Genomic DNA, 24,623 nt, shown 5'->3' with positions numbered 1-24,623 from the left:
ATTGGTTTCCGTTTGTGCTTTTTCTGAGAATTTTTTTATATTAAAGTATTTTTTTGCTCTCATTTTTCCCCCCTAGAGATGACGCATGTTTATGATGATGCTGATAAGCATCTTCACCTCCACTTGGCTGTATCAGAAGCAGCAGCAGGTACACACGTTAGAGCTCATGAAGAGAAGACCACTGAGGGGGAACGGGGAGGAGGAGGAGGAGGAGGAGGAGTAGTGGGGAAAGGTGGAGGGGAAAGAGAGAAGGGAGGGGTAGAGGGAGAGAGGAGGAGGAGGAGGGCCGAGAGGTGCCTGCGTCAAATTGGGAAGACCCTCCCGGTTCTACCTCCTTCACACCCTCCCTCCGTTCAGAAAGAGGGGCTCTCCATGAGGGGACGTGGACGAGGAGGAGGAGGAGGGAAAGGGGGAGGGGGCGTGCGCCCCCTCCCCCCCCTCTCTCTCTCTCTCTCGGCCGGGCGACTCTCAGTGCCTCCGCGGCTCCTGTGGCAGCAGCACGACCACAATCACCTGCAGTAGCATCATCACCAACGCCCCTGGAGACCCTCGTCTACCCTAAGGGCTCCATCTGCCCCGAGGAGCCCCTGCCGTCATCCTCAGTCCTCGCCTTCAGGAATTTGTGTCAGGGCGGTTGAACCCGAAGTCTGCCGCTGGTGCCGCCTTCGCCTTAGACACAGCAGCCACAAGGCTTTTTCGAAAGGCCGGAGGAGGACGAAGAACACTCCTCCAGGTTTGACCGCTGACGCCCCTCCTGTGACATGCGGGCTGTGATGAGAGACTCCCTCGAACGCCTGTCAGTGGAAGCCCAAGGACCAACTGCTGCCCGACGACTCTCGTCCTCGTCCTCCTAGTGTTGATCGAGAGAGAGACGCCTTTGCGTGACTCGGCTGGAGCCTGTGGGGGTTGTTGGCACAGCCTTTCTCAGTCAAACCAGACCCCGTAATAATCGTCATCTCTTCTGTGGCGTGTGGTGGTTGTGTGTGTTTGCACGCTCTTTCTCTCTCTGTCTCACTCTCTCTCTCTCTCTTTCTCTCTCTCACACACACACACACTCTCTCTCTAGTGCTGCGGTGCTGTGGTCCCTCCTTGTGTCGTCTGTGCGAGTGAGTGTTCGTGTGTTCTACGTGTTCACAGTCGTGACATTTGTATGTGTACAGTTTCACCGTTCGTTCGTAACCCAGTGAAAAAAATATATAAATATATTCGAAATAATGCTGGTTGTTGTTCTTCACTGAATTGAGAACCGAATATCTGTAGTCATTCCTGCCTTAACAATACTGTCCACCGTCAGTGTTCATTGCTATTTGCCATAATAGCACAACGCCATCCCCAGCACTCAACATTCCCTGAAGAAAATATCTCAAAATAAAAATAAAAAATATTCACAAGTTTATGGATACTCTTGGCCAAATCACCTCCTCATTTGTGTGAAATAGCAAAATATATAGGTCACTGATATTTCCTTCCAGTAGTATTTGTCGCTATACACCAAGTGTCTAATTGTTCATTTATTCAATCTGTCCCTGGAAAAAAAAGCTGTACAGTAAAAAAATAAAAAATAAAAAGTAGTGTGTTTTATTATTTGTAAAAAAAAAATAACTTAAAGCTGCATCTGTGATCTAGTGCAGGTGTAGAAGAGCACGTTTCATTTATCACGTAGTTAAAACTTCACCGTCGACCCATAGAAAACAAAGTGCCTAAAAGCTTATAAAAATTGACCCCGGCGCCACCAAACCCATCGCAGTCACTTGTAATAATAACTTCGATAGCTCACTTGCACAGGGGGTGGGAATCTACTTCCCCACCGAGTGTCTTTTACGTTCCCGAAAAGCCCAGAGCCTTAGTAAAGTAGATGTATTATTAACAACTGCTCATAAGTGTCAAACCAGAATTCCGCATGGGAGAGCATCTCCCGCGCTCTAAATACTACTACAGGTGCAATTAGTTACTCTTGATCAGCTGGAAGCACCGAGGAAGAACATCAAGTGAAGAGTTCAATAAACATTAGAAAAGTGGATTTTTGAGTGTTATCGCTCATAAAAAAGGTTAGGAATGAAAACAAGACTTTGATGCGAGAAAACGAACAATCGAACACTGCAATTTCCAAATTGAAAAGGATAATTAGTTCGGAAGAGGCGAAGGTAGAAATCGATTGCAAGTAGTTGTTGATCCTGGTTAGGAAAAGCATTGACCCCTGGTCGTCGTCGTAGTACTAACTGGGTCAGTGGTGTGTTGGCCAAGAATGCAGTTGCTCAAGGCCTCTCTCTCACTTTTTCCTTCTTTGTTTTAATGTGATGGCCCTTCGAGTGTGAACCTCAAATTAATTTGCCTTTCCAGAAGAGGAAGAGGGGAGGGAGAGAGAGAGAGGGAGAGGGAAAACTCTCCTTGACTTTCCTTGCCAGTCAGTGAGTCTCGTTTTCCTGGAAGGACGGAACATCAAGGCTAAATCTCTTCAATCCTCCTTTTCGGACGACAATTGTGTTAGTGTGTTGAGGTGTGACCCGTGGAGGGACCGGAGTGGGCTTTAGAGCAGGTGGGTGTGAGGTCAGGTGGAGGGGGCGTGTCTTAGGTGGAAAGGAAGGCTGTGATTGGACGAGGGCGGGGCCTGGTTGAGAGCTGGACCAGTGGCGGGCAACAGTGGAAACGGAGGCTGGGAGTCGCTCGCCCGCCGCTACCGCAGTGAGATCAATGGCAGAAGACTCCTCACACACTACTAACTAGACCCGTCACACCCCAACCCCCAGCATCCTCTCTCCCCCCTTCCCGTACCCCCAATACTGAAGCAACCTCCTCTTCCTACTAACATACACACGCACACACACATACTCACACACACACACACGTACACAACATCATCATCATCCACGGTCTCTCTCTCTTCTTCTTCTTCCAGTGGGCATCGAGACGCCATCGGTGCCAGGCTGTGGTGGTACAACGCTTCTTCCCGATACATGAAAACTCCATCGTCCCCACTCACCTCCACACATTAATTGCCAGATACAAAGACGACAGAGTTACACGCGAGCAAACCCACACAACATACACTTAGACCCTTCACTGACACACACATACACACACACAAGCATCTTCTTGTAAATCAACGACCCCGAAGCCTTAAACCAGTAGGATAATTTTTGGGCCTTATAACTAAGTGTCTGTGACCCTTCTGTTCGTAGGAGTCCTCCTCTTCTCTGATTTCTCTCTGGCATTCACCTCTTCCATTATCTGCCGCTTGTTCCTGTGTATCCTTCTCCCGTGGTGTGTGACATACGTGGACTGATCGCGCATTTCGTGGACTGCTTTAGGAATTGGAAAGAAAAATAAGGAAAGAAAGAAAGAACGCTTGATCGTAATTGTGAAAGGTGTTGGTGGTTGTGAATCTGGTCAGTTCCTCTCGAAGGTTTAGTCTCCTTCTTTTTCCTTCTCTTCTTCCTCCTTCCTATTACTCCTTTCCTCCTCCTTTTAGCGTTTGTGGAGTGTGCGTGCGTGCGTTTGTCTTTTATTTCCCAGTGGAGCGATTGTTGAACATATAATCGTCCTGCTGCTGCTACTGTAGTGTACTGTTGTTATGCTGCTGCGATCATAAAAGTAGGTCTCGTTGTGTGAGTGTGTCTGCCTGGGATCCCCTCTGCTCTCAGTGGAATTTAAATAATAATAGTAACAACACAATTTCATGGTCTCCATCGTCATCATCGTTTCACTCACGTCCAAATAAGATTTTCTGTTAACACTGTTCCGGCACAAAACTCGGTGATCTCTCGTTATTTTGTTCGAACGAAACATTCGGTGGCTGATCATTAGACTTAAAGTGCTTCGATCTGGAAATTATCATTAAAACGTGTATGTGAACTGTTGAGAAAGTGGAGTAATAAGATTATTCGTGTTAAAAAGAAACAATTCGATACTTCTACTGGAAAAAAAAGTAAGATTGTCATTGATAAGATTAAATTGAAAGATTAGAGGAAAGGAGAGAAGGAAGGTTGTGTTTTGCAAAAGGAAAAATAGTCACCGTTTATTTTGAAAGAGAGAAAATAAAAATCTGACCTGCTAAAGATTCTTGAGGTTGTCACTCGTCGTCGTTGTCGCTATCCTCTCGATGGCCAGCTCGAACCGACTAAGAGAACGTCAGTCGATACGCTGTCATAGATGATGTGCTCTCTATGGGACAAAAAGACTTCTTTTAGTTAATGTGGACTCAAAAGGCGCAATTCTGAATACGGCCCTGCTATTGGTGGAGTAAGCTCCCCATTCCAGCTAGATTCAGGCTCCAGAATTCAAGAAGAAAAAAAGTTACCAAAAGACTTCTTCTACGATAAAAATAAACTAAAACAATAAAAGTTTGTAAGGCAAATTCACCAGCAGAGAAAGTGTCTTGTATCAGTTAACTGAATTTGTATTTGCATTGGCAGGAGATTATCTTCTCCCCCCATAGAAATATCGAAGGAGAAAAGGGCACGGGACAAGTTAAACGCATCGAAAAGGCGTGTCTACTGTACAGCTCTACAAGGCTCGTCTGTCAGTCAATTAATCCGTCTGTCATCGGCAAAGAAGAGGAGAATTGGTTTGACTCGTAAACCGGCAAGATGTTGGATATATTTCGCGGCCTCAAGAATTTCATCAAAGTCTCCCATGTGCACATCGACTCCTCGGTGTTCCGTCTGCATTACTCGATCACGGTGATGATCCTGCTGGCGTTCAGCCTGATCGTCACCACTCGCCAGTACGTGGGGAACCCCATAGACTGCATTCATGCCAAGGAAATACCGGAGGACGTGATCAACACGTACTGTTGGATTCATTCGACTTACACCATACCCTCGGCCTTCAACAAGGAGCTCGGGGTGGACGTTGCCCACCCGGGCATCGAAAAGTCCAAGAGAGAAGAGGAGAAACGTTACGTCAAGTACTATCAGTGGGTCTGCTTCTGCCTCTTCTTTCAGGTGAGCACTCGGTCATCTCTCCATTACAATCTCTTTCAAAGTAAAAAAAAAAAAATAATAATAATAAATAAATAAAAAATTCAGGGTAAATTTCTAGCCCACTGATATTCATTTGGACGGTAAGTTGAAGAATGTGTAGGTCAAAATTATGGTTATTCGGTATGAATTGATGTTATTTATTGTATGGATTATCATCCATAATTTTGAGAGCCTAAAACTGAAAATTGAGTCTTTTTATAAAAACCTTTTTGGATTTATTGTTCTGTGTTTTGAGTTGCCTTCTAATTGTGAGTCATATAATTTCATTACATTCCCCAATATTTTCTTATTTTTAATAAAAAAAAAGGCATGGTAAGTTTTCAGCCGTGGATTAGAAATATATATTATGACCGAATTTCTAAGTGAGTTAAGCGGAGAAAAATATTTCAAATTGGAAACGCTCTCAAAGCGTTGGATTCGCAATTTTTAAAGAAATTATAAATAGATGAAGATATAAGGAAAAATTATGTGTAATCCATACAAGCCCATATGTATGTGTATAAATAATAAAATATTTTTTATTTATATATATTTTTCTTTTTCTTCAAGTGAAGTAGTAAAATTTAAGTGTCGTACTTTTATTAAAATGCCATAAGATTCTTGTAAATACGATGTAAAAAATTTATATATATATGTATGTATGTGTGTGTGTATATATATATAATATATATATATATATATATATATATATATATATATATATATATATATATTATATATATATATATATATATATATATATATATATATATATATATATATATATTTTAAATGTCCTTATTTCTAATCCACCCATCTATCGTTTACATAAATAGAATTTAATGGTCTTAATGGTTATAACTTTCCATCTAAACGGAAAGTGACTTTATTGTGTAAAAAGTAATTGTCTTTTAGATTCCAGACGTCACGCGCATGTTCAATATCGGGATGTTCACCATGTGGATGTTAGTGAAATTCGGCAAACAATGTCCGTAGAGTTTCGTAGTTGTTTCGATTTCTTGAAGGATATTTATTCCCGGAGTATATGCAGTATTAAGAATTTCTTATGTTATTAATGGTATAGCGCATTTACAATACATTTTCATGTGGAGAATATTGATTGTTCCTGCCAGTAATAGTTTTTTGGTAATTATTTCAGCAATACAAGTTTTAGGGGTTTCGTTATAAGCATAAATTCTCTTTACTGATATTTATTTTTATGCTCGTTTTAAGTTTAGAATTATGACTCTGTTTTTGTGCATTTTTAAAATAATAATATAGACTACGTATCATGATAATGTGGGATATAATTCTATAATTATAACCAAATGACTAAGCTCATGTCATATTGCTGAGTGATAGAATATTGAATGAACGACGTGTAATAGCATTAACGTTTTTATATATGAAAGTACGGTGATACATTATGTATTGTATATTCATTTATAAATATACGGTTTAGCTGTCAATGGGCTTGAGGAGAAATTCACCTTTTCAGCTGATGCTGAATTGTGGAATTTTAATGATATTGATAAATTCAATAATAAAGAAACTCCATCATCATGATTATTGTTACTATTGTCACTGAATAGCTGAATGATGACATTGCGCTAGTTAAACTAGTTTAATCAGAATTATGATACTATTAAAGGAAGTAGGGAAACTGAATAGCTTTTTTTGCAGCTAGTCTTTAGTTGGACGAAATTGCTTAAATTTTGTAGGTGACATATCGGAGCATATAGGCATTTATTGACTATTACTTATAACTGTCACTATCGATAAGTATGTTCGGATCCTCGTGCATAACAGCAAAGGTCGTATAGATTTCATGAATTATCAGTAAATGAAGGAGAAAATCTCATTAATTTCATGGACTATCATTAAATGAAGGAGAAAATCTTAGTAATTTCATGGACTATCTTTAGAATGGAGGAGAAAGTCTTATAAATTTTATGAACTATCGTTAAATGATGGAGACAGTCTCATAAATTTCATGGACTGTCATAGAATGAAGTAAAAAGTCTCATTAATTTCATGGACGATCATATAGTGAAGGAGAAAGTCATAAATTTCATGAACCATCATTAAATGAAGGAGAAAGTCTTATCAATTTTATAAACTATCATTAAGTGTAGGAGACAGTCATAAATTTCATGAACTCGTTAAATGAAGGAGAAAGTTATGAATTTCATGAACTATCATAGAACGAAGAAGAAAGTTATAAATTTCACTTACTATCAGAATGAAGGCGAAAGATTTATAGATTTCACGAACTATCACAAAATGAAAGAGAAAGTATTATGCAATTCATGAACTATCATAGAATGGAGAAAGTTGTAGATTTCATGAACTGTCATAGAATGAAGGAGAAAGTTTATAGATTTCATGAATTACCCTTCAATGAAGGAGAAAGTCATATGAATTTCATGAACTTTCATTCATAAAATGTTGGAAAATCATTCTTGACCTAATTCTCCAAATAGCCCATGTTATCCCCATTGGCGGTCGGTTTGTGCACTTGCTATTCATTTAATAGCAAAGGCATCTTTCTTTTCACCCATCCGATCAGAGGACCCAAACGAGACAAGGTCCTCCCCCCCCCTCCTACCCACCTCCCCCTTCGGCAAAAATGTCATTTAAATATGAATGAAAGGGATAAAAGAAAATGCAGGCGGAAAGGAAGTCGATTAAAATTCAACACAGCTTTTTCGGACGAGTTGACGGAATAGTATCCCAAGTCCAAAAACGAGCACTGGGCCCGTTATACATGACGGGTGGCACTTGATGTGTGTGTGTGTGTATTTACGCATATATATACTAACATATATATATATATATATATATATATATATATATATATATATAAACAAATTCTTCTGGCGTTATCGATAGTAATCGCTTCTCACCAGAATCGAATCCATGAAGAAGTGGGTATGATATGGGCATATTCCTTTGATAAATTCTTTTCGCTTTAAGACCGGTGCAGTGAATGAAGTATGTATGGTAGATTTATTTGCTGGTGATGGAGAAGGGTACTGGCCCAGTAACCTTATATCCCAAGATAATTGTAAAAACAAAAAACGCCTTATGAGGGGATTGGCACATACACAAATTACATATATGTAATATATATATATATTATAATATAAATATATATATATATATATATATATACATATAATGTATGTCTCACATATATATATATATAAAGTGAGTATATATAAAGTATATATATATATATATATATATATATAGATATATATATATATATATATATATATATATATATATACATACATACATGTATATAATATATTGTTTATATATATAATATATCTATATATTAAATTTTAAATATTATATAAACCTATAATATAAAAATATTATATGTTAAAATTATATATATATATAATAATATAATATTATATATTATATTAGTGTGTGTGTGTATAACTGAATCACGAAAAATATATAAATAAAGACAAAATCTACGAACGAAAAGAAACGATGGAGGGTTGCAAGGCCTTTGGATTCTTGTCCTTTACGTAGCCCTTGCAGAACTCCGTCGTTTCTCTTTCCTTCGTGGATTTTGTCTTTATGTGTGTTATATAAAATAACAACTATCACTCATTGCTGAATTCTCTTAAGGGGAAGTATAATCGATAAGTGCATCTCCCCGCACGAGTGGTCAAGTCGACTGCCTATCACTCTATCTGAACCAGTGGCAAATACAATTATCAAATGTGATTTCCATCGGGTGTAAGTTTTTCCCAAGGCACGGCAAATTCGATATTGGGTCATATTTGTCGTTTGATATTTGCTGATATAAAAAAATTTTCTCCTGTGACAAAGCTTATATATATATATATATATATATATATATATAATATATATATATATATATATATATATATATATATTTATATATTATTGTTTTATATATATATATATATATATATATATAATATATTATATATATATATACTATGGCACATTTGCAGATTATCAGGTAATATATGGTTGTCACTCTTCTAATAATTTACTGACCAGCGCAGTAATACTGTATATACATACATACATATGTGTGTGTGTTTGTGTACGTATATACATACATACATACAACTTATTGGTCCAATTGGTAGGACATTAGTCTTCTGAGAAATTTCCATTGAATTCTTTAATAAACGAGTTTCAATAGAAACTACACTTCTTGTTGTAAGTAGTGAAATATACATACATACATACATACATACATACACTCAATATGAAGCTGTGTCTTCCGACAATGGAGAAGCAGTAAAAAGAACACACTCGTCACATTACGCAACCATAATACTCTTAATTTCTGAACAGCAGATGAACCACCTGTGCAATATACTTTTATATTATCAGCTGCTTCATATGCCCATTTAAAAGGTTCATCCGCGGGGCATTAAAATGCCAAGAGACATAGCCATTCATCTTGATTCATCTTTTTCTCTCAGATTCCTCTGTCTCTGCTCCTCCTAGTTCTTCCTCTTCTTGACCCCTATCCTTTCCACATTTTTGCCCGTTTCACCAACGAATTGCCCTCCATTTTTCCACATGACCACGTCATCAAACACACTGATCCAGCCATGCACTTATGCCAATCTTTGTATCATTTCCGTATATCCTCATTTGTCAACCTTTCAATCCTCTTGTGCTTCAGATACCAGACAAACAGTTCATCTCAAATGCTTGTTTCCCCTTCAACTGCAGTGTTTTGCACAAACGTTTCTCTTAGTTTCTGCAGCGTCTCTTCACTATGCATGATCTACGAGCTTCAGCTATTCTGCATTCTATTCATAACTGTTTTCTTATTATGTAACTTTGCACCGATGTGTACTGTCCTTTATCTTGCTTCTAGTTCCACTCCATCCACATAGATATTGAATATACTACATGGATACATAACACGTTTCTGTACGAGACTTACTTTTACACAGAACCAGTCACTTCCACCTACATATCACAACATGTTGCATATCCACCGTACAAAAGTTTAGTCTGTCAGCAACACATCTTCTATGCTCTATATGTTGTTTCTCTTGAATCTACAGTAAGCTTTCTTTAGTTCCTTGTATGTCACATACAGTCTTTTACTCATATTCTCAGACTTCCCACATAACTGGCACATGATCCACACACGTCCTCTTATTCAGAACCCGAACTGTTCTTTCCTGAATAATCCCTCTGTCTTGATCTTACTTCCTCAGTCATAACCCTTCCATACACCTTCCCTGGTGTGCAGAGAAATATTATTCCCCTATAAGTCTGGCAGTCACCTGTCACATTTTGCTTTGTGAAGTGTAAGCTGTAATATCAACCATTCTTTTGGGTCTTGCAGGTATACCTTACAAACCCGATCAGCGACTTAATCACCGCACTACTGCAACTCTCTTGTAATTCAGAGTAGGACTTGATATCCTCAGGTGTTCCTTTAGTTCGTCCTTTGGTTCATCCAGATATACTTGAGAAACGCTGATATGTAACTTCTTCACAATATCTCCACTGTGGTTTTGCATCTCACTTGTAACCCAGTTAACTCCTTCTGTCTATCTATTCTTCATCTTAATAATGCCGTCCTTACAACCTCAACAATCACTTCCTGAAGTATTGTCAAACGTACTATACACCTTTACTTTTAACTTTTGCATCATTTAGCTCTAACTCTTTTACCTTCAACAATTGGTATCATTTAACTCTCTTGTACCTTCAACAATGAACAGTTCATCAAATACTCCGTTTACTAAGGACAGCATCATTTATCATGAGATCCTTGCATTCTTCAAGCTATCTCTCAGCAACTATTTCCTTGCTGAGATACCTCATGTTCTTTATAAAGCTCTTGCTCACTTCACACCTGTTTTCATGACCTACCTGCCTTTTCATTTTCACTTTCCTCCTGATTATCCTACCCGACCTTTTGCAGGCCTGCCTGCACGTAATCTCCTCTGTAATGCAGTTGCACCTCATATTATCCCCCCCTTTCTTTCATGAAAGCCTTCACTTCCTTATCCCACGAACTCCTCTTTTTTACACTGTATGCCTGTTCTTTATCCACAAACAATCCCTGCTGTCACAAACTCGTCAACTCTTCTCACTTCCTGCTTACCAAACTCACTCGTTTTAATTATATATTTAACCACACTTTATCTCTTCTTATCCAACTTAAATTTACATGCATTCTGACACATGCTTCAGTTAAATAATAATCAGATAAACCTCAAGCATCCTCTCTCCGTTATTTCACTCAGAATGCTCATACATTTGCTCCTTACTAATACATAGTGTGGTGGTGAATACTAAGCCTTAGCCTTTCCCAAGTTTTCTTTAAATTATCTTTTCCTGAAATTTTGTATTTTTAAGTTTTGCCCCTTTTCATACTCATTCAGAAGGCTCTGTCCATTCTCGTTTATTTTAGGAACTCCAAACCTGCCTACAATGCCATCTCATTTTCTGTCTGTTACATCTGCATCTAAATCACATAGCACAACCAACCATTCATTTTCTCCATACCCATCGACGCATTTGTATATATGTTTCGAGGAAGCATGATCATATAAGATAACATGTTTAGCCAGAATACAGTAGGGAGACTATTGCAAATTAGAAAATGGTGGAGAGATTAGTAGTTCAGAGGCTGGACAAATATTGAGACTTTTTGAACATGTCGTGAGAAGGGATGAGAAATGCTCGGTCGGTTAAACAGTAGATAATAAGTAGTTGTAAGATGAGGATCTGTAGGACGGCTCAGGTAATTATGGGAAAAGGACATTAGATGATCTCTTGGGAGGTTAGGATATATATATATATATATATATATATAGTATATATATATATATATATATATATAGATATATCTATATATATATATATATTATTATAATATATATATATATATATATAATATTATATATATATATATATATAATATGAGTAGTGCTTGCAGGTTATCGGTATTGTCTTAATAGGAGAGGTTACCCTTGACTTTCAGATGCTGCCAGTAACTATTCCCAGGTGGGTCAACTGCTGGAGTAGACCTTGAGTGAATTCCCAACCTGATTATTGATGGCACACACACATACATATAATTACATCTGTGTGTATATATATATATATATATATATATATATATATATATATATATATATATATATATATTATGCAATGTGTGCATATATATATACGAGTATATATATAGTGTGTGCGCGTCAGTACATGTACAACAACAAAACCTTCACAGATGTATAAACATGACAGGTTCTTTTCCGATCAGTTAAGTTAAACAGGATTAGTCTTCCTTGAGCGGATCGTGGAACACCAGACGCTATCAGTACATTACCCAGCTGTTTGCCGGAGGGGGTCGGGGCTGGTGGGTTGGGGGGGGGGGGTCCCGGGTATTTGGAGGGGTTAGGGGGTAGTAATCTCCCCCTCCCCTTGTATACAATATATTTATAAACGAAGGTTAAAGCCCTATGGGGCTACCTTTTGGTGGGGGGGGGGGGTAAGCTCGGATAATGTAAGTACTATTTACCTATGTAAACTATGTGCATTATTTAGTTAATTTATGTACATAATGCACATACTAGATATACATACATCCTGTTCTTGGTGTTGTTAGGACTTTGGTTGTTCGTGCAAATTAGTCTTTATGCTTTGCGTTGTAAATCCGAATATTTTTGTCTACTTTTACTTTAGTCATTATTGAAAACACGAGGTTTCTCTCAAGGTAAATTAAACACAAAGCGTTGACATATTTAGTATACACACATATGTATTATGTATATATATATATATATTATATTATATAGTATTATATGATATATATTAATATATATATATAGATATATATATATATATCTATATATATATATATAGTATATATATATACTATATAATATAATGCATATATATTTATATATGTGTGTGTTTGCTTGTTTGTTTGGACAGTGATATATGTAAAAAAAATCCATAACTTTCTTTTAAGATGTTGAGAAATAGGTACTACAAAACTGTTGTATTCCTAATAACGTCCTTCAAAGCGTTAAGTGCTGGAATGTAAGCTGTTGAAATCGTTATGAAAAGTCAACAAGTAGTAGGCTGTAATTGTAAACACTTAAATTTCATGTTTAATTCTGAGCCTTCCATTGGAAACGGGTTTTAGCCTGTTGCTTCAGATATATTTCATGTTTTTTTTTTCTCTCTAAAAAATTACAGCGTTAAAAGTAGACGAAGTAGCTTGTGCGACGGTGTTTAGAAATATAAATTTATTTCTTGTCCAAAATCTCTTTCGAACTTGTGATTATGAAGCTAAATTAGTTGTTGGTGAGGAAATCAGAAGAAGCCAGCTGCTGTTGAAGTTGTGTGCTTGGATTAAGTTCTCGGGCACTGCAAATGGGTTTTAGCAATCCCCCCCCCTACCCTCTCTCTCTCTCTCTCCTCTCTCTCTTCTCTCTCTCTCTCTCTCTCTCTCTCTCTCTCTCAGAATCGGTTTATTAGTTTGGTCATTTTAAAATTTCGCTGAGGCAATCGTTTGTAGAACTTGGAGTTCTTTAGTTCCTGTGGTTAAGTATTCTTGAAATGGTTTCTTTGTCAACTGGACAACTTGAGTTTGTTGATGTGCATGATTTATTAAAGAAGTTTTCTTAAATTACCTTATAAGTATTTATTTTCTGTCAAAATTTGGGAATTCGTTGTTTTTCTTTCGTCTGATTTTTTACATTAATGTTGACGATTTTAATAATTTCGTCTAACTTTTTCAAGAAATAAAAGTCATGATTGTAGCATAGGACCAAGATCCATCATTGGTATGTATAAATTCGACTATATTATACCAATACGTATACGTCTGCATTCATTAATATACTATGTATATGATTTGCAGTAATGATATTGATAACAGTCTTATGTTTACACCAGACTACCCCTTCACTTTTTTGTAAATTAGAAAAAATAACTTCCCCTTTGTGCCCAAGTTGTCGCTCGATAGATTATGATGACATTTGCATTTCAAGGCCGCTTGCTTATTATGAGGAATGGGTCATTACCCTTAATCGTCTTTTCAAGCATTGTTTTCCTTACTAATCATATTTTGCTACATAATTTTCCTTTGAAGCTATATTTTACTAAGTATTTTCTCTCGAAGCTATATTTTACCATATAATTTTCCCTTGAGGTCATTCCAAAGAGAGACTCCCCAAATGATCTTTGGTTTTGAACAACATTTTGAAAGGAGATCTTTATTTGTGTACGAAACGATGCAGAAAAAGTTGATCGGGGGAGGTTTTTTTTAAAGGGTGGACAAAATTTCCCTATTTGCTTTCCAAATGAAGCAACCACTGCTTGCAACCTCATTCCTCTCCACAAATTGCTTGCAAATGAAAGGTACCTACCTCCTGGATTCACAACAGAAAAGGGAATTGGTTCATAGATGAAAGAAATACTCTTTCCTCCTAACCCTTGCTGTTTACGTTTTTCTTGTAATATTCGAGCTTGGGCTACAAAAGGACACGAGTTACCCATCCAACTGGCCTTTGCTCTTAACGAAAAGCCGATTGGGTCTGACACTTTTGACCATTTCATATGATATTCAGTTCCACTGTTCAGCCTCTATAGTTTCCATTTGAAAGACAGGTTTATGCACATCTATTCCTAAGAGCCATTAAAAACCACTTTGCATTTCCATTTGAAAGTAACCCGTTTCCTTGCGCTGGAAAAGAGAGAGAGAGAGAGAGAGAGAGAGAGAGAGAGAGAGAGAGAGAGAGAGAGAGAGAGAGAGAACTTTATCGTAGAACTGGCCTCGGGGAAATAATCAATAGCGTAAAACCGTCCAGGTGACTTTTAACTGTTTCAGATGTTGTCTTTTATCTAACTAGTGCTGCTTGCCTGCTTTCGCCTTTTGTAAAAGGAAGAAGGAAGGATGTTAAAGCTGTTAGTAATTGTAACATTTGAAGCTTGAAAATACACAGCCATGCACAAAGAAAACCCTTAAAGGCAAAGCAATACAGTCGGGTTTTTTCACAAACACAAAAGAAAATGTTTGCGTTTGGGAAGCGCTCTCTCTCTCTCTCTCTCTCTCTCTCCTCCTGCGTCTCGCTCTCTCTCCTCCTCATCCTGCGCTCCTCGCTTTTAGATATCTTGCAACTTGTGGCATCAATCGAGAAATTCAACGCTAAATGCCTCCCTTTCTGTGCCTTGCGTATGACCAATTCTTCCTTTATGTTTCTTTCTTTTTATCATGATTTTTTTTTTCGTTTTTTTAGAAATAAATTTCCTCGCATTATGCAAATTGGGGTTTACCGTTATTTATATTCGTTTATTCTTTGTATTTTCCCCCCTTTTTTGTATCCGTTATAGAAATAATTTCCACGCATTTCTGTAGATTCCTCTTTAACGTTACGTGAATTCATTTATCCATTGTATTTATTTAGTTATTTTTACGTAGAGGGGACAGCGTTCCTGATATGCTCTCTCTCTCTCTCTCTCTCTCTCTCTCTCTCTCTCTCTCTCTCTCTCTCTCTCTCTCTCTCTCTCTCCATTTTTTTCCTAATTCATCACGTAAACTTCAACGTTAAAATGTACAATGTACCCAAACACCTGGGTCTTTAAATTTGTGAGAACAAAAGCAGAGGGGAGGGTGTTAAGTCCACATTCCTTAAATAATTTATAAATCTCTGGGAAACAGGTTGTGGTTCTCTTTGTTAAAGAGCTTTAGAGATGTGGTAGTGTTACGCGAGCGGAGTAAATTTGAAGCCCGTATTGACTTCCGAAATTAGCCGCGAGAAAAAAGAAAAAGAAAAAAGGAACACAAAAATGCATTGAGGAGGTTAGGAGCTTGAGACGCCATGATTATACAGAAGGGGAAAAAGGTAATGTAGGTAAGTCATTTGGAATGAAATACCTGGTTTATAAAGAGATACTTTCTTTTATTAAGATTAAGTTAGTATCATCTATGGAATGCTTACTGCCCCACGGTTTGTTAATGATGTACGTGAAGGATTGTATTTACATATCTGATATGACCATCATTTGTTTACTTATATGGTTTTGTTTAAAGTTATGATTCCTATTATTTTGTTAATATTATCATAATGGAATATTTTCTGTTTATTTAAATGTTTCAGTGCCTGGTGATCCTCAGGATAAATTAGACATCTTAGGAGGCAATTAGAAAAAATCTCTCTCTCTCTCTCTCTCTCTCTCTCTCTCTCTCTCTCTCTCTCTCTCTCTCTCTCTCTCTCTCTCTCTCTGTAAAAGGTCTCTAGAATAATGAATGGCGTGCCCTTTGATATCCCGATTTACAGTTATTGAATTTTTTATTCATTTTCATATACATGATGATGTTCCAACTATTTGGAATTTTATTGTGATTTTGCGATCGTATTGTGCAAGTATGCGCGTATTTATATGTATATGTACTCACTCTCCCTCTATCTTCATTCACACACTATATATAATAGATATATATATATATATATATATATATATATATATATATATATATATATATATATATATACACATATACACACACACACATATACATCATACTCTTTTTTTTTTTCCTTACCATTGGTGGGCGGAGAACGTAAACAAGACAATAATAGTCTGCTTACTCATGGGACTAACCACCACATCTTTTCAGTTGTATTATAATGTGTTGACCTTCTATCTATCTATCTATCAATCTATATATATATATATATATATATATATATATATATATGTGTGTGTGTGTGTGTGTGTACATACACACATATACATATACGTATTTATATATCTTAATGTATGTGTTATATATATAACTGAGTTCACTTAAGGTAGATTCTCGGATGAGCCTTATTCTTACAAGACGTTTGTTTGGTGGCTGCTGATTGGCTGGTACCGGGAGGTAGGCAGCTCCCAGCCAATCAGCGGCAGCCAAACTAACGTCTCGTAGGCATAGGGCTCACTCAAGAATCTACCTTAAGTGAACCAGTTATAGGTATGGATATATATATATATATATATATATATATATATATATATATATGTATGCATGTAAGTATTCGTATTTACGGATGTTTTGAATGTGCCAGTATAAATGTATTTCTGTTTGTGCGTTCGTCACTATGCAAGTATGAACGCGTGAGTGTCTCAGTATAAATGAGCATTAGCGAGATCTGTTTCAGGCAAAGAGATTGGCAGTGGTTCGATTATTATTCGACTGAGCAGCCTACGCTCGTTTCTCTATGCCATAGGCGAACTGTATTTAGTAATGGGATAAAAAAAAAAACCCACTAACACAATGAATGATGATGCCAGAAAAGACCCCGCATTGTTTTTAGCGATATTTTCCGTTTTAGGGGCCGGAAATAAAAAAAAAAAAAAAAAAAGTTTTATCGACGTGGAATGTGTCCCCATTGTTCTAAGTTTGCAATTCTGCAATTCGGGATTTTTTTTTTTTTTATAATACTTCATTCCGCACCTAAATATTTCCACGAACTTTTATGAGTCATTATATTGAAATTTTTAGCCGAATGTGACTCGGCCTGTTTTTTTGCTTTCGGAGTTGGCGGTCACTCTCCTGCTGTCGTGAAGACAAGAGGACAACATCAGATGTGTGTGTGTGTGTGTGTATGAGAAACGAGAGACGTGTTTGTTGACTCATTGTTACGTCGTCCGCGCGTCCCTCAGTCCGTCCTTCCGTCCATAAGGTCATGAATATTCTTGTTTGAATGTGCGCGCAAGCTTATTTGTATTAGGCCTGCGTGCTTGTGACTTGGCATATGTGTTTATCGTATTGATCGGCCGGTCAGCGCTTTAGTTAGACAACATTTCTGGACGAGAGAGAGAGAGAGAGAGAGAGAGAGAGAGAGAGAGAGAGAAGAGAGAGAGAGCGTGTTGCCATCACCATTATTAACAGCATACTCTCTCTCTCACCCATTCGCCGAGTACGAAAAGAAGTGGCGTTCGTTCAGTTCAGGAGAATTCGTATCTGAAGGGGAATTCGTTCCTCCAGCTCAATTGTATCTCCCGTCTGAACAAAGGGAATTAAAACAAAGAAAAAAAAAAGGAGGCAAAAATACAGTCAATATTGTCGTCAGTGAGATCCTGCAGTTGCATATCCCCTTTGATGTTTGCGTCAGCAAATGTTACAACAATCTGCTTCCACGAGAGAGAGAGAGAGAGAGAGAGAGAGAGAGAGAGAGAGAGAGAGAGAAATACACCTACTTCATCATGCTTTGACGGAGTCTCTCCCCCCCTTATGATTTACCTGGTTTCTGCTGCAATGCCTTCCCCTTATGCTGCTTTACCCTTACCGACATAACCCTCTCCCGCCCCTCCCCCCTTATCTCCTTCCCCACTACCCCATACGCGGTCCGTTTATCGTAATGGGCCCAGCCTTTATTAGATTTTTCGTTGCCAGGCTCAGGAGTGTTTCCCTACTTTGTCATTTGCATCTTTTAGGTATGGCTCTCTCTCTCTCTCTCTCTCTCTCTCTCTCTCTCTCTCTCTCTCTCTCTCTCTCTTATGGAGTGAGCATAACGAGTTGTTACATTCTATTTCAGGAACGCTTTCTATTGTGTAATTTGCATTCTTTCATAGGTGATTGTAACCAGTAGCCGCACACTTATTTCGGGAATGGCCTCTCTCTCTCTCTCTCTCTCTCTCTCTCTCTACTCTCTCTCTCTTATGAGTGAGCATAACGAGTTGTTACATTCTATTTCGAGGAAGCTTCTATTTGTAATTTGCCTTCTTTCATTAGGTGTTGTAACCAGAGCCGCACTTATTTTCGGAATGGCCTCTCTCTCTCCTCTCTCTCTCTCACTCTCCTCTCTCTCTCTCTCTCTCTCTCTCTCTATATATATATATATTATATATATTATATATATATATATATATTATATATATAATGTATATATATGTATAAACTTATTATAATATAGAGAGACTAGTATTCAAAGTCTGTTTTAAGAATGTTCTCTCTCTCTCTCTCTCTCTCTCTCTTATTTGATTGATCGTAACCAGTTGCTGCTGCTTTCTGTTCTAAAAATGTGTTTGCTCTCTCTCTCTCTCTCTCTCTCTCTCTCTCTCTCTCTCTCTCTCTCTCTCTCTCTGAAACACGACAGTATGAACTATTTATTAAATACAGTCGGTTTTCCTCTCTTTCAATGACCGTCCCTTTCTGTAGAATAAGTACAACACATAAAAAGGCTACATCTTATAAAGGAGTTCACGCTGATATTCAAGTGTGTCCATGTTCATTTCAGCTGCCTCGCTCTGTATGTGGTGTATGTGACCTTTTGTAAAAGAGAGAGAGAGAGAGAGAGAGAGAGAGAGAGAGAGAGAGAGAGAGAGAGAGAGAGCAGCTCTACAGATGATATTGATTTCAGTCTTCCTCGGTTAAGAGAGGGAATTTGCGGCTTCGAAAAGGACTTTCTTGTCCTTCCTTCGAAATGATATATTTTTGCCCTTTTTGAAGCTGCCTGTATACGTGATCGTGGGCAGTATATGATTACGTCATTGCTTAATACCTCTCACCAAAGATGTTATATAATGATGATGATACTCCATAAAGGAGAAACGCTCTATTAATAGATGGCGGACAAGTGTTTGCTATTCTCTCTCTCTCTCTCTCTCTCTCTCTCTCTCTCTCTTTTCTTGGAGGGTTAATTTTGTAACCTTTTCCTCAGTGGCAAAACCTTCCACTGATACAACTGCCCCCGCAGAATCATCGACAGCCAGACGCTTGCTTCAGTGTCCATCCACGCCTACACTCCTAGTATGATAAATCCTTTTGGTACGTCCAAAGAATAACTTCGACGCTAGGTTTGCGGAGCTGCGTGTGAAAATCAGCTCTCATTGGCCAAAGAGAGGTTCCCAACTAACGTAATTTAAACGTCTCTCTCTCTCTCTCTCTCTCTCTCTCTCTCTCTCTCGTAGCGGGATAGTGCCGTAATCGCACTTCACGTGCTGCACTGTAGGCATTACTGAAAGGTCTTTGCAGCCGCCATTCGGCCCCTAGCAGCAACCTCCTTCATTCCTTTTACTGTAACCTCCGTTCATATTCTCCTCCTTCCATCTGACTTTCCACCCTCTTTTACAATTGTTTTTATAGTGCAACTGCTTTGAGGTTTTCCTCCTGTTATACCTTTCAAACCTCTTTACTGTCAGTTTCCCCTTTCAGCGCTGAATGACCTCATAGGTCTCAGGGCTTGGCATTTGCCCCAAATTCTCTCTCTCTCTTCATTTCTCGATGAAATGTGGTCCGGATCCCACAATAAGCTGCAGGTCCCGTTGCCAGGTAACCAGGTGGTTCCTAGCCACGTTCAAAATATCTGATCCTTCGGGCCAACCTTAGGAGAGCTGTTAATTAGCTCAGTGGTCTGTTTAAACTAAGATATACTTAACTTTTTTGTGTGACTCCTTCATTCCTCGGTTTGGTTACGTACATCGTGCGTATTTTGTGTACGTACACACGAACGCAACAGCACATTGGCTGAGCTGATGTACTCGGAATCATTCGGGACCTCAGAATAAACCCAGAGAAATGTATCCCGTTCTGAGTAGTTGAGTGTAGGTGTCTGAAGATCGTCTCTGCTCGGTGATCTTTGCGTCATATCGAGACTGTCATCTATGGAAGTAGTTAAGGGTTGAGATCATACGCGTAAATTTCGTTGCTTACAGAACATATTAACACCCTTGCATGTATGTATTTATGTGTGTGTGTGTGTATATATATATATTATATATATATATATATATATATATATATATAAAATATTTTTTTGAATTTAATATATTACAGTAAATCCAATTTAGCTTTCGATGAATTCACCAGTTAATTATATACATGGTAGGTGTCGATTGTGGTGGACGGCAGTCAAAGTGGAGAAGGCATACAGTTTTGTAACTTCATTCCAGTTTAATTGCTGAAAAGGAAGAGGATGGCACAATATATATATATATATAGTATATATTATTTATATATTAACAATATATATTAATAATATATTTTATGCGTATATATTAAAACAATATATATATATAATATATCCATAATAAATAAATACTATGTATATATTTGTGTATGTATATATATATATATATATATATATATATATATAAATACTATATATGTATATATTTGTGTTTGTATATATATATATATATATATATATATATATATAGATATATATATATATATATTAAAGAATTGGGTCTTCGAAGCTATAAATCGCCAAAGAAGACCGACTTTGGATTTGTTTCCGTTCCACTATGGCATAGAAATGATGATGGCAGTGATTGCACAAAGAAAATGCTCCTTTTTCAGGGGCGGGTTGGGGGGGTGAAGGGGTGATGCTGAGGTCAAAGCGACCTCTCTGAAACCGACTCGAGAGAGAGAGAGAGAGAGAGGAGAGAGAGAGAGAGAGAGAGAGAGAGAGAAGACTCGTATATTGGCTAACCTTAGCCATCCTCCTCGTGTATGCCATATTCAAAACTGATACTTGAAAATTCAGAATATTATTCTCTTTCTCACCTCTTTCTTCCCACTTCCATCCCCTCCTCCTCCTCCTCCTCCTCCTCCTCCTCCTCCTCCCTCCTCCTCCTCCTCCCTCCTCCTCCTCCTCCTCCTCCAACCTTAGGGACTCCTGAAAGGAAAGCGAAATATTAAGTTTCATGTTATTTCAAGAATGAATATTGGATGATCCTCTTTCTTCTATATGAGTGTGTGTGTGAGACTCTCTAAGAATAGAGTGAACTCTCTTCTCTGGGCCCTTCTTCCGTGGGCATAGGTGCCAACGTCCCGTAGTCAAATCTTCTAGTTCTCTCTTGTCTCTAGTTTTGGCATCTAGGAGAATCCCATTGAGGGTCAGTCTGTATCTGTCTCTCTCTCTCACATTTCTTTGCTGGAGGAAGAGGAAATGGTAGGGTAAAACACTTTATCCCCATTTCCGAACGGAAAATCCTTAATGTGGAAGTCGTTTATAAGTGAAAAGAGAGAGAGAGAGAGAGAGAGAGAGAGAGAGAGAGAGAGAGAGAGAGAGAGAGAGGGGGGGGGGGGGACTTGTTACGTCGTGTTCCATATTTTTTCTGGGCGTTACTCGTGAAATAATATTTATCAATATATTTGTCGCCGTAATGGAACTGTTTTTAAGTGATAATTCACTGTACATTCTTCATCAGTTTATATTTATTATTATTATTATTATTATTATTATTATTATTATTATTATTATTATTATTATAAGTTGGAGATATGAGTAGGAGTATGCCAATAGAAACAAATTAGTAAAAATCTGCTTTATATCGCTATTCTTTTTATCTGATAGAAGCTCTAATACTTAACTTTGTGGCTGGATTTCCACGAATTTGAGAGTGCTACGGCCCTACTAAATCGTTCCCTCATACCCATAGGTAACTGAAATGTTAAGAATTTAGATTTATCCTTTTGAGTTTGACCCGTGGCATCGAGGGTGATGTGGTTCTTGAAATTGTTTCTACTACATGTGTGGTTTGCAGGTGTTTTTTCACCCATGTCTTCTCCCTTAGCTCTGTATTTGATATTTTCTTCTGTTTCCTTTAATACTTTGCGGGGTCCAAGTAATCCCTGTTTTATTCAGTCTGTTTTTTTCCATTTTTTACTGATTAGTTCCTATTGGCTTCATCCTACCCATATCTCCAACTTGTAACTTAACCTTGCTCTATTTGGCACCTTCTATGCAGGAGCAAATAATAATAATGATAATAATAAGATAATAATAATAGGCTGAAGTAGCTCTAGGACTCGTGCTGAAGAGTGTGCTCCTGGAAGCAGCGCACATAGTAAGAAAAATGATGGACTCCTAAGGAGGCAGGATGCAACCCGGAACCTCACACTATAAATATCATCCAGTCTAATTGGAGAACTGTGATAGACCTCCCTCCCCCCCCAAAAAAAAAAAAAAAAAAAAATAGTAATAATAATGTTTCCTTCATCACTCCTTTTGTGTATGCTTTTCTGTAAGCACCAAGTCTTGACTCTGAGTGAATTCGGTTTTTATGAGGACCTTATCGTGCCTCTTTTTATTCAGGTGCAACTTTCTCTGTGCAGGTGTCTTATTTCAGCTTTCATCACCCCAGGTGTCTTGAGTAACGTCTTCCTCTGTTCTTTCGCTCTTTTGTATTAAATTTATATTCGTTTATTTACTGTTTTACTCCTTTGTAGGTACTGTGAGTACAAAGCTGCATTTTGTTGAGCCCTGTAGCCGTTTTCATTTTTATTTATACTTTTGATAGTGGTATATTCACGTTTTAAGGTCCCATTTCCCTCTTTACTGGCGTCCCCCTGTCACTGTTCTGCTTTCGGATGGTGCTTGTTGTGCTTGCTCCGTTTTTACTTCGTCTTGTATGAGACATTTTATCATTAGGATCTCTTCAGGCGCCTTGTCTTTCTGTTTCGTGTAGGTGCATTTTTCTTGTAGTTAATCGTGAATAGCCCTCCAGCTCGTAGCTCTAATGGCTCCTTAGTGATATCTTGCCTTCTACAGGTTGTCTTCAGGTTTTTCCCCCATTTTATTGTCTCTACCTTTCAAATTTTCATCCTTCTGAGATTTATTTTTTTACGCTATTATTGTCTTTCCCAAGTATGGGGTCTTTCTGTCCCTCATCTTGTGAATTTTTTCCCCCTCTTTTCTGTCAGCATGTCCCTTGTTTATATTGTTGTCTTGTCGGTATAAACCCTCCTTCCTTGTTGCTATTTTATACCGGCCTTGATTTACCTGTGTATTTGGGTCTTCTCCCTTTCTGGATTCTTAGTTATTTCGACTTTGCCACTTGGAGAGATTGTGAAGCTGCATCGTCTACAGATTCCTTGGTTTTTATTATGTTGACGACTTCTGTTGTTGTTTGGTTTGTACGTTTCGAAGTATGGTAGTCGTCCACTAGTTGGCTTTCTGCTGTTATTGTGTCTGGTCTGTTTTTCCTAACTCGTGTCTTCTGTAGCTCACATTTTGAAGTTTTGCATTTTGCTTGCAGAGTAATTGCTATACTGTCTACGGCTCCAATGTCTTACCTCTTGATGTCATGATTCTGTTGTGATGTCAGTTTTTCCTTTCTTGTCTACGGCTGATTTTTTCCTTTTATATTTTATGTATTATGTTGTCATTGTTTATAGTCAGTACCTATCCTTTTATAATACCACCTTTGCCTTTTATTCTTTCTTTTCAGTAATTTTATCTAATGCTTTAATCCAATTATACTTTTATTATTCATAGGTCATCTTCATTCTTGTGCATTTACTTTCTATCATTTTTTTTTATTTTGTACTCGCCCTCTTTTGATAAGTAATTTTTTTTTGTTTAGAAAGAATTTTCCCCTTTTTATGTACAGATATAATTAGGTTTACGTTTCACTTTTTGTGTCATCATTTTATGACGATAATTATTTGTTTGTATTTTTTTCACATTTTTTTTTTTTTTTTTTTTTTTGCAAATGCTATTTTATGGTGCGTAGTTGTCTTGTGCGAGTGTTTGTATGAGAGAGAGAGAGAGAGAGAGAGAGAGAGAGAGAGAGAGAAAGTGTTAATTATGTTTGTATCCCCCCCCTCTCTCTCTCTCTCTCTCTCTCTTTTTTTTTTATTTATTATTTTTTTTTTTTTTTGCAAATGCTATTCCA

The sequence above is a fragment of the Macrobrachium nipponense genome, chromosome 41, assembly GCF_015104395.2.
Source record: "Macrobrachium nipponense isolate FS-2020 chromosome 41, ASM1510439v2, whole genome shotgun sequence".
Lineage (NCBI taxonomy): Eukaryota > Metazoa > Arthropoda > Malacostraca > Decapoda > Palaemonidae > Macrobrachium > Macrobrachium nipponense.
This window is presented reverse-complemented; position numbering follows the sequence as displayed.